Genomic DNA, 14,340 nt, shown 5'->3' on the forward strand with positions numbered 1-14,340 from the left:
TAAGCTGGTGTTGAAGTAAATTTGCCTGCCACAGATTCTTGACAAGTTGGCTTAGGAATGATTTATGCCCCAAACCCAACGTTTACTAAGTAAGGAGAATCCTTGTCTAAATATACGTTGTAATACAGAATTAGAGGGATATATTTTCTCACCATATTATCCAAGCTGGAGTGCAGTGGTGTGATCACACTGCAACTTCGAACTCAGGCTCAAGAGATCCTCTTGCCCTCCCTCCCAAGTACCTGGGACTACAGGATCACACCATCATTTCTGGCTAACTTTTTTTCTTTTTGTAGAGACAGGGTGTCATTATGTTACCCAGGCTGGTCTTGAACTCATGGCCTCAAGTGATCCTACCACCTTGGCCTGCTGGGATTATAGGCATGAGCCACCATGCCCAACAGATACTATTTTAATTTGGCTTTCATTTAAGCCTCACTGATTTTCTGTTGAGCTGAGGTCTGTCCTGGGATGGAAGAATTCTAGGTTGATGGAAAATTATGAATGCTTAAAGCTGGTTTCGAAAATGAATTACTGATCTTTGCAAAATCATGTGCTTAAGAAGCCAACTTCTACTAACCAGGATAGCAAAAATCCTTTAAGAAATGATAATTAAAGTACTTCTGCCTTGTATTTGCTTGCAAATATTGCAGGGGGATAGACACCTCCAGGCTATATTCTAAAGCAGTTTCTTATGAAAAATGGTTAGAATTTCCATTGACATCAAATAATCAACTTGTTCTAAAGAAAGATCAGTCTTTGATTCTTCTCCACACCCTGGGACCTTGCTTGCAAATGAGTGCATGATACTGTTGTCCTCTTACTATGCCACTAAAACCAAATGAAGAAGCTGTCAACTGCATGCCATTTCTCCTGTTAAATTATCATGAGACATAAGTGTCTCATAATTTGCCTCTTCCAATTTCCCCAAACTTGATATAAACTTGATATATAAACTATATATATATATATATATATATGCATGCTTGGGAACATTTCTTTCATCCTTAACTGGTGTTAGTGTTCAAAAGCCGTATTTCTTTACATATAGGCAATGGCTTCATTTAAGAAGAACACAAAAATCAAGTCTAGGGGTCGACAGGGTGGCTGCATCCACAGACATGACAGATTGCATAATGGGCTGTGTAAGGTGGAATCTGCCAGGTGGACACCAGGGAAGATACCCCAGTCTGTGTCTGGAGTGACAAGTTTTCAGGCTTAGCCTTGCTGGAGCTCTTCTTCCTTCCCCAGATGTTGTGATGGTTAATTTAATCTGTCAACTTGACTGGGCCACAGAATGTCCAGGTATTTGACTATACATTATTCTGATGTGTCCATGAGGGGTTTCTGGATTAACTGAACGTTTGAATCTATAAACTGAGTAAAGCAGATTGTTCTCCCCAGTGGTGGTGAGCCTCATCTAATCTGTTGAAGGCCTGAATAGAACAAAAGGCTGAGCAAGAGAGAATTTGCTCTCTGTCTGCTGGCCTCTTAGCTGGGACAGTCTTCTCTCCCCTCCCTTCAGACTCTGACTGGGTCTGTAATTTACACCATAGGCTCTCCTGAGTTTCAGACCATCAGCCAGCAGATCTTGGTCCTTCTCGGCCTCCATAATCATATGAACCAGTTTCTTTATCATAAATCTCTTTATGTATAATCTTATTGGTTCTGTTCCTCTGGAGAAGCTCTGTCTAATACAGGCCGCCTGTCATGTTTTTCCTGGCCTACTGTGCAGGCTGCAACAACAGATGGGAATTCCGATAAAGTCATGATGTTGCGAACTGGGCATTGTGACCCAATGTTTCACACACAGTGGAGGCCTCTCTCGCACCCAGAGAAGAGGCTGTGTTTCTGTCAATCAGATTAAATTGGTGGGGGCCATCACATGATTACATGATGATCTCCCTCCCCCTTCCAATCTTTCTTGGGTTTTTTGATGTGAAAGGTCATTTACAGGGATTTTGTAGAGAGAAGTTTAGAGCAGATAACCAACCACTTGCTAAAGCAATTAAAAATTCTTGACCATCTTGGTCTGAGTGTCTAGTTCGTCAATTATTTAGGCTCTTTAATGTTGGTCTCTCCAGCTTCTCACCTGCTTGCAGGTTATTTTAGCATGAACTAGCAACTCAATTTGAAGGAGGCCATGAGGCATAGCATTGGAAGAAAGGAAAGTAGAAGCAGTTGATGTTGCTGCTTTCCTTCTTTCTGGTCTAGATGAGGTTAGAGATTATACCTGGATTTTTTGGTACTCTTTACTAGGGGAAAAAGGGAAGAGTATGCCTCACCTCAAAAGGTCAGTTCCCATTCCTATGCTGTCACAATTTAGGAGACAGCCATGTCAGCAAGTTTGTTAAAATGGCAACTGGTAACTTTGCAAATTCAAGGAGACCTGGGGGAGAGGTTGTGTGAGCCTTCAAGGGATGATACATTTCAAAAATATGACTCAGGCACTCAAATGCTTGCTTAACATTTATTTGAGACGTACGAAATATTTCCACAAGAAAATCTAAATAAACCCTCAAATATTGAGTAGACAGGCACAGAATGGAGCATGAGAAAGAAACCAAAAGGAGGCATGGGCAGCAGTCAGACCTGACTCCCTGCTTACAGTGTGGTCTTGGGTACATCACTCCACCTCTCTGGGCTTCTACTGTCGTGATGCCACATGAACCACATGAGGAGATGGGTTCTGATGAGTGCTTTTCAAACTGTGTGTCTTGATGTCCCATTGTCTGCAGAAGTGAGGATAGGCTTGTAGGGTGGGGGAGTTCTCCATGATCCCTACCCCTACTTCAACTTGAGAAGCTCCATTTTTATCTATTTTATATACATGTTGGGCTTCCACACGATATTTCATTTAAAGGAAAGTTTCCATAACTAAAAAAAGCTTACATACCTTTGACGGGATGACCTCTAAGCCTCCTCTCGGCCATCATAGTTTGTGTAATTATTTCAATGCTCAGGTCGGGGTTGCACCTAAGTGTTTACAAGTGGCCATGGTTTTGTTATCCATTCATTCACCATGTTTTGTTGTTCACCATTGCAATTTTAAAAGTTCCTGTAAGAAACAATGGTTAAATTTATCATAAATTTTTCTTTATGGTCTTTTCTCACTTTTACTTCTTTAAGTGTTTGATTTTATTTTGGAGTCTCACAAGTTCCGAAATTAGATATTATTTCAGTCAGAGAAAACAACCAAAAGTTCCCCAAGTCCAAGATAAAATGTCCAAAAAAAAAAAAAATTTGGCATGCATGTTAATACAAATGGGAGTAATTCCCTGAAACTTCATCTACAGAACCGAAAATCGCATTTAGTACATAATGTCTTATTGGGATAACTTAGCATCTTCATAAGCCTTCTATTCTCCAGGCAGAGTTAATAAAAGTTCTGGGTCTTGCTGGAGAGAGGATATCTAAATCTTATCTTGTATTAACTTTTTCTCTGCTATAAAAATGACTTATGACATAATGAGATACATTTATAGAAAAAATAAAAGCAAATTGGCTGAGATGAGAGGCTCTCTTGAGCCTGGGAGGTCAAGGCTACAGTGAGCTATGGTCATGCTGTCATGCCACTGCACTCCAGCCTGGGTGACAGAGTGAGACCCTGTCTCAAAAAAATAAATAAATAAGTAAAATAAAAACACCAGCAAAGATGTGTAAAAGTAGAAATACTCAAAGCTGCTAAGGAAACAATGTGACACTCTTAAACACTTTTCTTCTTTGCTGGTGGGAGCTTAGATTGGTAAATTGTTTCTAGAAAGTGAAACCTTAGCTGCAGTGAGCTATGGTTGTGCTCCCACCTTCTAGCCTGGGTGATAGAGTGAAACCCTGTCTCTAAACACAAAAAAACCCCCCAACCTTATGATGTCTTAACAAATGCAGAATCTTTTATCCTTGGTGTCTCAACCAGTTTTAATTCTTTTAGAATTTCTTTTAATGTATATACAGTCTATTAAAGAAATAAGACATTTTTAGGGTCATAAAGCCAGGTCTGCGTTTTCAAAGAGTAGCTTGAAGTACGTATCTCCAAATGTTGCTACTGCCTAAAAAATAAGAATTAACCTCTTTATTATTGCTGTTGTTGTTACTGTTTAAAAGTGTCCCAGGAAAAACTCATAAAGTAAAAACATTAGACTCTGTCCTCTGGTCTTTTAGATAATTTTCATTTATAGTTCCAAGATTCCATAATGAGGCCCTCACTAACCAGGACAAAAAATGGAAAAGTTCCCTTTATCAACATTTAGGGAACCATCTTCTATCTGCTTTTAGTAAAGTTTTTACAACTCTTGCCAAAACTCCATGAGGAAAATTACTCAGCAATTACTTAGTCAAGCATGGCTGCTGATAAACCCATTCTTCTTGGTGATCTGCTCACTTTCCAGTCTCACAGACAGATGTGGTCATTGTCATCAGAATTAGTAGGAGCAAAACCCTATTTATAAAGACCACTCATGAGCAAAATCAATCTAAGGAAAGGCATTCCATATTTATCCGTCTCTATCTCTCTATTAATCTCCATCTCCTTCCCTATCTCTCTACATCTCTATCTCATCTGTCTCCCTCTTCTATTCATCTATCCCTCTATCTCTGTCTCTATCTCTGAATCCTATCTATCTATCTATCTATCTATCTATCTATCTATCTATCTATCTATCTATCTATCTATCTATCTCCCATCCATCTATATCTATCTATGTATCTGTGTATCTATCTATCTATCTATCTATCTATCTATCTATCTATCAATCAATCATCTATCACCCATCCATCTATATCTATGTATCTGTGTATCTATCTATCTATCTATCTATCTATCTATCTATCTATCTATCATCTATCACCCATCCATCTATATCTATCTGTGTATCTGTCTATCTATCTATCTATCTATCTATCTATCTATCTATCTATCTATCTATCATCTATCACCCATCCATCTATATCTATCTGTGTATCTGTGTATCTATCTATCTATCTATCTATCTATCTATCTATCTATCTATCAATCATCTATCACCCATCCATCTATATCTATCTATGTATCTGTGTATCTATGTATCTATCTATGTATCTATCTATGTATCTATGTATCTATCTATCTGTCTGTCTGTCTGTCTGTCTATCTATCTATGTATCTATCTATCATCTCCTCAATCTGCTGTAAAGCTCAGGAGTACAAGGACTTTATTTACTCATACCTGTGTGTCCCACAGCACCTTAAATAAGAAATGAGACAATGTTTGAATAATTTAATTACATAGCATCATTTTCCACATGTCTGAAAACCAAAATTCAAAACACAGAAAGATAGCTGTAGACTTCTTAACCCAATTATCACCATTTCTAATCAGATAAGTTAAAATGGACATATTCCCAAGAAATTATAGCAAGAATAACAAACTATCACTTATAACAGGTACCAGAATCTTTTTAAAAGCATGTTAACAGACATTATTATTATTTTCCCAATGTGGTATTAACATTATTCTGCTCATGTTACAGATGAGAAATCTGAGGCTCAGAGATTAGATTCCTGTATGGTCCCAAATACATACTTGCATTATAGAAATGTTTCATTTACAAAATCCTTCTTTCTAAAAGCCTGGGTCTCATGAGTTACTGCCAGTAAGGCCCAAAACATAATCATTTGAATATGAATATTCTCCACCAAACCACGGTATTTTCAAAACAGAGAACTGAAACAAAAATGGATTATAAGGCATTTCTATCTCCTCTGTATGAATAGATGCACCAACTACTACTCCTTGGCAGTAGTATCTACACAAGGAATATATGGGTAAGTGACTATTATCTCAAGCCCAAACAGGTTTCTAAAGCCGACAAACTACTCTGTGAACACTGACATTGTGTAGGAATCTGTTGCTATGCAGCAAGTCTTCACTCATGAAAGTCTTTCTGACAACATTCTGGGCTAGGGCTTGGCACATTGCAGGCTCTCTATCCTTTATCCCATTTCTCTCCTCTGGAAATTCTGCTAGTACTTTCAGCAACTGAAACTAGATTGAGAGAGCTTCATATTTTAGTACAAGTGTCTGATGAGTCTTGCTTACTTGCATCTGGACCACATGGCCAAGTAAAAGCTGCAAATTCTAAGCTTCTGTAAAGATGAAATAAGGAAACCATCTCGAAAAGACAGATGGTTCACTCTGGTCTAAGAGAGATAGGTGGCTACCAAAAAGGTTAGAGCAGTGACTACTAAGTAGAGAAGACAACAGGCAAATTTAACAATCTTACTCCAAGAGAAGAGAAGAGAAGCCAACCCACAGCTGTGGCACCAGGAGGCTTTCAGCAGTTTGGGCTGTGATATCATGATGTCTATTACTATGACTAGATTTCTCACTGTACTTACTGCTCTTTCAATGATGTGCCTTAAGTTTTTGCAGTAGTAGCTAAATTGACTCTCTGGTTGATTTAAATTTTTAACTGAGCCTATGCTTGGTTTTTAAGGTCTAGGGAAGGAGGGCAATGGGAAAATGGATGTGGTTAAGAGCTTCCTGGGGTGACCTGGTGTGTGGAAGTTCAAGCAAAAGGACAAAGTCTTTCAGCAGTCACTCCTTCCATGAATGAACCCTCTACTTCTCTTCCATTAGGGTCTATATTCTCTGCTGTCTGTCCAGAGAATTAATCTCTCTAAAGCCTCTTCTGGACAACTATGCTGGTGTTCCACTGTCCCAGGAACAAAAGTCAAACTACCTTACAGGGCATTTCAGGCTCCTGACTGGAGGATCCAACCTACCTTCTAGTCTTATTTCCTCTTCCTACATTCACGTTTCACATAGAACCATTAGTTATTCCCTGCATATTAACCCCCATCCCACATAGGCCATGTGCCCTTAGGGCCTTTGTAATATTGCTCATTCTGCCTGAAAATACTCCTTTCCTATTTCTGTATCCCTAGGTCCTATCTCCTCTTCAAGGCTCAGCTATAGACTTCTCAATGAAGCCCTCCCTGATTTCCAGGCTCATACCAACCCATATAATCACCTGTAAGTTGAAAGTTCTCTCCTTTGTCTAGAATCTGTTGTTTATGTACATGTTTTATCTTTCTGGGCTGACTTGAACCAGCCCTGCCTCTACCCTGATGCATTTTCTGCCTTTCACTGCCTTGTTCCATGTGCTGGGATGCTGATCCTTATCCATGTTGCCAACTGGCTCCCTTGCCTGCAAGCTTCCACTTGTGTTCAGTCAATGAAAGGTACCAGAAGAAAGATCAGCTGTTGGGAGCAGAGGTCTTCCCTCTCCTCGCTGTTTTAGCACTGTGTATGCACCAGTAGTCACCTCCCTCCAAGATTACACCTTCTGCCAAGTGACCCCTCTTCTACTCCTCAGTTCTCATGAGTCTCCAGTTACACTCTTTCATTCTCTTGCTCCTTTGGCCATAGGAGTAGTAATGGCTCATCCCATTGCTACTGTCTGGGTGCCTCCACAGCCCTTGTTTATTCCTATGACATACACCTCTGTAGATGGCCCTTTCATGAAAGTCTTTTTACACATACCATCTAGAGTGAGCTCTTATCAGATATTCATCTTGAAGGCTTATTTGCATGGCACAGGGAAATAATGTGGGGTGAGGGTCAGTTATCTGTAGAGACTTTTAATCAAAATACAGGGTATGGTGGATTGAATGGTGGCCTTCAAAGGAATATGTCCTTGTCTAATACCCAGACACTGTGAGTGCTACTTAATGTGGAAAATGGGTATTGGTAGATATAGTTACATTAATAATCTTAATTACATTAAAATATCATCCTGTGTTATTTGGGTGGGCTCTAAATCCAATGATAAGTGTCCTTATAAGGACAGAAGAGAAGACAAATACATGAAGAAGAGTGGTGATGTGACCATGTAGGCAAAGATTGGAAGTCAAAAAATGCCAACAGCCCCCAGAAGCTGGAAGAGGTAGGGGAGAATTCTCCCCAGAACCTCCAGAGGGAGTGCTGCCCTGCCAACACCTTGATTTTGTACCACTGACCTCCATAACTGTGAGACAATACATTTCTGTTGTTTTGCACTACAAAGTTTGCAGCCCCAGGAAACTCATGCATACTAAAAACAATATTTGCAAAAATCCCAGAGGAAAATCCATTATGGGTCATTGTCCTCAGTAAGGTCCAGTATACTGGAACAACTTAGACCACTTGAAGTGATGGCATGACGTCCCCAAGGACCACAGAAACTTAGAGGGTTACCGCCACCCTCGATCACTTGGGCAAACAGAAGAGAGAAGTCTATCCAATTCTCTCAGAGCAGAAGAATAACAAAGTCATGTAAAGGCTACAGGGATGGAAGCATATATTAAACCGCATTGCTAGAGGTGTTTGGATAAATGACAAACCTGTCTTTTGGATATGAACACGTTTAGTTGTGAAATAAACAGTCTTGGGACCTAAATGGTCCTGCTGGAAAGAGCTGAAGCTGTTGAACAACGTTGAGATGATGCCCAAAATGAAGCTATCCTTAAGACAGCCTCAGAAGAATGCTGCAGAAAACTCAGGGAAGTTCTGTGTAAGGACAAGAGACATTAAAATTGTGCCTAGTAAGGGCTGGAGCCAGGTGAACTTGGAAAGTTATCAATTGTGTGTGGGAATAAAGTTCACAGGCACATTCCACATGAACATCTTCGTGAAGGTGTTTTGCGGTATGGAATCACAGCAGTTCCTGCACACACTATTTCTTGCTTCCAGTGGAAAGCTAGGAAATTTTATTTACACCTCCTCAGCCTCCCTCTTCCAAACCAAAGATCATGCCTAAGGGAATTTGTTCCATTTCCCCCTACAGTAATTTATCTTTAGAGAACCTCAAATATTCCTTTGATTGAAGACCAACATTCTGTAACAAATCTTCTGCATCAGGCCAAACCTCTGCAAGTAATACTTCTTGGTGCTGGCCAGTTCATGCACAGAAGGCTTTATCCTCTTTCTTCTTTACCTTCTTTTCAATATTTTTGGTCTTCTGAATTCACAATCATTTTGTTGTGTTCTTACTATTTTGTAATCATGCTGAACAAAAATTACAACTTCTAACATGTGTTGGGAGTGGAGTTAGTAAGCTTGATGCTCTCCTTATGGGAGGCTGGACCAGGTGGGGTCCTAGAGGCTAAGGCTGGTTTTAAATAGGGTGGTTATCCAAAAGTGGACCCAAGTGGAAGCTAGTGCAAAACTCGACCTGAAAGAAGAATGGAAGATTGACAGCCAGAAAAGCTATTCCTGGCATCATATCTGAAAGCTGAGAGCAAAGCAAGGATTCAGGGTCCAGGTGGAGCCCTAGGGAAGGATGGGGGCCTGCAGCAAGTTGGGAATTGGCATCCAGGACTCATTTTTATTTAGTGCTGGCCATGATGGCAAGGTCAGCTCAACTTAAGGGAGAAAAGTCAGGGCAAATAAGAACAGATTTGGGCAGTTATCCTGTCTGTGTTGGAGCCTCATTCAGCAAGAAAGGGTATCCCCCTGCCCCCATTTTTAAAAAAGCTCACTAGAGCACCTACTGTATCAAAGAATGATTAAATAACACTAATTAATTAACTTTTAAACATTAAACAATAAACGATACCTAGTTTGGAAACTAAAATGACTGAATCCATTTTAATTCTTTAAGGATTAATAATCTGTATGATATCATTCAATTAATGGTCTGTGATTAATCAGAACTACCTAAGACTCACCATTTACGCTCCATATCAGGTCCATAGATGCTTATTTATTGCTATTTTCACAATAGTATCTTTTAAATGTTCTCTTCATTTCATTTTTACATTGATCCCTTTTAAAGTCTTGCATATACTAGTAAAGCTGATTTTTTTCTTTTTTTGAAATGATAGCCACATCTCTCCCAAACTCCTAGACAAAAATGCTATGTGTAACACTAAAGGGTTGCTTTAGTATTGATATTGTTACCTTTGCCATATGTTCAGAATATGATTTTCTGAGTGCCTTTGAAATGTGATCACCTCTGGTATATCACACAAATAAAAAAAAATCAAGAGACATCTCATCTACTCAGTCTAATTCCCACAGGTTCTGTGGAGACACTGAGCATGCCTAGCTCCAGATGGGGATGTATATTCTGAACCGCTGGTGAGGCCAGCAATGAATAGATCAAGCACAAAAAAGAAGGCAGCTGAGCAAAATGAGGCATGACATACAGTAGAGAAGGCTGCAGCTAGAGTACAATGCACGCTGCACCATCACTGTTTGAGGTTGTTGTGCAGATAACAGCTAATGGTATAAAAGAGTGTTGGATCCCATTTGCTTCTATACTTTGAATTATACCACAAGCCAAAATAAGAGACAAAAACAAAACCCCAATCTAAGATGTGGCGGGGGGTGGGTAGCACTTTGAGTGCCAGAACTACCTTAGCAAATGAAATTTAATGAAAAGAAACAATCTGGAGCTAGTTATACTTAAGAAGGATTTCACAAAGAGCTGCCTTCAGCCAAAAGTCCCCAGATATTTATCCAGGGTTTCTATTCCAGAGGTCCTAATTTGAGACTGGTCCTGACTTTCAGGAAATCTTGTGTTCAATTGCAGATCCATTACTTGGGAGGAAGAGGAAGTGACTTCTTGATGAATAGTGTAGACCATGAGATAGTCCAACATTCTTTTAAAAAAAATCATTCCACAGTGGGGCGGGGGAGGGAGAGCATCAGGATACATAGCTAATGCATGTGTGGTTTAATATCTAGGTGATAGGTTGATAGGTGCAGCAAACCACCATGGCACATGTTTGCTTATGTAACAAACCTGCATGTCCTGCACTTGTATCCCAGAACTTAAAAATAAAATAAAATAAAAATTATTCAATAAACATTATCAAATGCCTACTATGCACCAGGCCTGGGCTACACATTTCGGCTGTAACGGTGAGAAAGACATGGTCGCTGCCTTTGAGGAGTGTGCAGTTAGAGTTGGAGACAGAGCAGGGCGTTACAGGTAGCTTTGCCTGCCATGAGAGGAGGCGCAGCACGGATAAGAAGGCAGGCTCCAGCCACATTCCTGCATTTGCATCCTGGCTCTGTCACTTCCTGGGGTGAATTACTTAACTTCTTTGGACCTCTGTTTCCTCATCTGTGAAGTGGGGATAGTAATATTATAATACCGTATACGGTGTTGGAGAGGATGAATGAGTTAACGCATGGAAAGTACTCAGAACACGGCCTGGTGCATATAGAGCACATATGTATTAGTCCGACGGAGAGAAAAATGGGTGTTATGGAAAGCATGGGAGCAGAGCATTTTGAAGTATGGGAGTTGGAGAGGCCTCCCTCCCAGAAAATGACATCTCAATAGAGTGCCAAAAGTGAGTAGGGGTTAGCGGGTGGGCGAGTCATTGGAGCCTTGGGAAAGAGGGGGTCGGCGTGTGCAGTGAACAAGGCAGAAGTGATGTCGGCAGACGTCCCCTCAAATAATTTACTGTTCTCATGTTGCCTGATTCATTTGGCAAGAAAAACAGGTTCACAAGTTTGCTGCCTTCACCAGATGACAGATGATGGTTTCTCCAACACCTCCTCTGTGAAATTGTCCCTGCCTGCTTGGGTTAGCTGTTCTCTTTGCTGTATCTGCATACCCCTTAATGACAGAGTCCCAGGACACTGCAAGTGTTAACCTGTCAGTTTCCCCGACCGCGCTGTCAGCTCCAGGAGAGCTGGTAGTGTTTCTTTTACAATCCCCTGGTGTTCCTGACGTCTAGAACAAGATCTGGCTTACCTTGGGTGCCCAGGAAAAATGTATTAAATAAACATCACAGCCCTTTTGTGACAGAACAGAGACTCGCTTCACAGTACCATTTCTAATCTTTTATTCTTTTATCAGAATCCAACATCAGAAAAATCTCAATGTATCAATTTCCAAATGTTCTATCCTTTTCGAATAGAACATTTAATTTCTGTCTTCTTTCAGGTGCCAAAGTGTGGGCATGATTTTTCCCTCCTAAATTAAGTAGCTGGTATTTTGCTGCAATGAGGTAAACATTATAAAAGAAAAGCAAATTAACAAAATATATTTAATTTCAATGAGCCTCAAATTTCTGAGAATCTTGGCATTCATGATGATTCTCTTGCATACTGTAGAGCAACAATACAAAAGTAAACCTCATATTGCTAACTTCGCCCCAAAAGTCAGAATCCTTTTTTCAGCCCTCCTTAGGTTGTCTTAGTTAATTCTCCTTCATGCATTTTTCAAGGGCCCGTTCAAGAAGCCCATGAACTACTCACTCATGGATATTCTTCCTGGCCTTTCTCTTTCCTCCCTCTTTTTGAGGCTAGAGGTTGGGATTTTAAACCTGCATAGCACTGCTAGCCAAGGAACATTTTTCTCCTCACTCAGAATCACTCAGCACTTTTACACAGTTCCTCAAAAGACCAAAGTTTAGGAACGTCCCCTATACATAATTGGGAAGACCATTTCTATATCATAAATAACCAATCTTATGAAATGGGGGTGAGGCACATATTTGGCTTGGTGACTTCCTGCCCACACACTGCAACCAGCAGGGGAGAAGACCCTCTAAGATCTTTGTATGGGAGGGTTAGAGATGGAGACCTTTGGTTGTCATTGTACATGAGGGGGATGCCTCAGGCCTGCCAGGGTTTGACCTCAAAGGAAGATATAAGAATTATTGATTCATTTATTTATTTAACAGAGATGTATTGAGTGCCCTGTCTGGGCTCAGCATTGTGTGCTTGGCACTGAGGATATACCAGAAGCAAGATGGACAAGGACTCTGTACTCGTGGGGCTCACATTGTCATGGGAGAGAGACAGACATTAAACACATATGGAGATAAACAAATAAGCTAATTCCAGATAGTGACAACCGCTCTGAAGCACATAGTTCGGGGAAATAGCGTAGAGAGTGATCAGGTCCGAGAGGCACTTTAGCTAGGGTGGTTGAGGAAAGCTTCTCTTGGAAGTGACATTTCCGCTGAGAGTGAATGTTGAGAAGCATTCAGCCATATGAAGGCCTGGGTGGGGAGGAGAATATTCTAGGCAGAAGTTAGTGACAGAATAGGACTGGCTGTATCTATGTCTTCTGTCTTCCTGCAAGACTTACTGATTACACCAGAAAAAAAATCACCACTTGACCATTTCCAGATTACTTAGGGTCTCTGTGTGACACCACTCAGAAGACATCATGTACACTCTGATGTTTTGCCCTTTTGCTGTGAGTGTTGGAGCTCTAAGACAGGAGTGGCTGCTTTGTTGTGGGGTCGGGGTGGGGTTAGAAAGAAAGATGCTGTGGCTGGAGTGGAACAAACAGGGATGGTGGTTTGGTTTGATTGCTGTAGTCAGGACCTAACAACAACACAATAAAAATTGCTATTAATAATTTCCATGCTGATCCTCCAAAAGCATTATCTTGTTTGTCACAAAAGCTCTAGAAGGTATTTGCTATTATGTTCTCTTATGTCCTCCTTTTATAGACGAGGAAATGGAAACTTCATAGTAACAAGATAAGAACTAGAGTTTAGAAAGCAAAAATGATCAGACCATGAAGAAACTATTGACAAAGTTATAGAAACAGGCAGAAAGAGTCCTGACGTGCCCTTTCCATTCAGTTTCTGGAGGTTCTTTTTTCCTCTGAGAATGGCTTCCACTTAAGCTAATCATGTTAGCCTTGATGCATCAGAGTGACTCAGTGTGAATAATACTTCCCGACATTTGACTTAATGGTACTGGCAGCATCACACAAAACATTTTTACCCTCTTTGAACTCTGTTAGGTAAGGTGATACTAACATTCACTAAACACACTTCACACTCAACTAGGAAACTATGCTCAGAAAGAATATGGAGTTCCCCACACGCATATGTAATTCTGTAGAGTGAAATTCATAGAATATCACTTAAGTAAAAGCCACACACAGATTGGAAAGAACCCCCATCTGATGGATGAAACAGCTGATTATTTTCTGCCTCATTTGGTGATTCATTCTTAAAGATTATGTAGTACCTTATCTCTAAAGCCATGATTTTCCTCAGCCCCCAAGCTTTCTTTTTTATTTACAGAGAGCTTTGATTAGAGAATGGACCATGTTATTCTTTCTCTAGAGCATGTGGACTACACACCAAGGCCTAACCTCAGGGCAGAAGGATCCAGAGGGCTCTGAAGGGTCCAAAAGCAACAAAGCTCCAAGAAGCTGCCTTGATTAAACATGGTAATTACCCTTCTATATGAGACTTCTGATTGAAGAAAAGGATTTCAGGATACTAAAAGGCAGGTCAAACTCTGCCCTTGACTAGGAGAGTAGAGGCATTCTGCCAGTGGTCCTCTTTCCACAACAAAGAGGAAAGTGAACTTCAAAGAACTTGGGTCTGTGTGC

The 14,340-nt window shown here is 40.4% G+C and overlaps 1 long non-coding RNA gene across 1 annotated transcript in view; it reads right to left on the reverse strand.

The window, feature by feature from the left end:
- Positions 1-279: 279 nt before the first annotated feature.
- The window catches only part of LOC123568693 (uncharacterized), a 260,027-nt gene continuing 245,966 nt past the window's right edge, over positions 280-14,340 (reverse strand). The window contains exon 4 of the long non-coding RNA XR_012423688.1: positions 280-3,058. This is a non-coding gene — a long non-coding RNA (uncharacterized lncRNA). The remainder of the gene's footprint in view (positions 3,059-14,340) is intronic.

The sequence above is a fragment of the Macaca fascicularis genome, chromosome 14 (genome assembly GCF_037993035.2).
Source record: "Macaca fascicularis isolate 582-1 chromosome 14, T2T-MFA8v1.1".
NCBI classification, from domain to species: domain Eukaryota; kingdom Metazoa; phylum Chordata; class Mammalia; order Primates; family Cercopithecidae; genus Macaca; species Macaca fascicularis.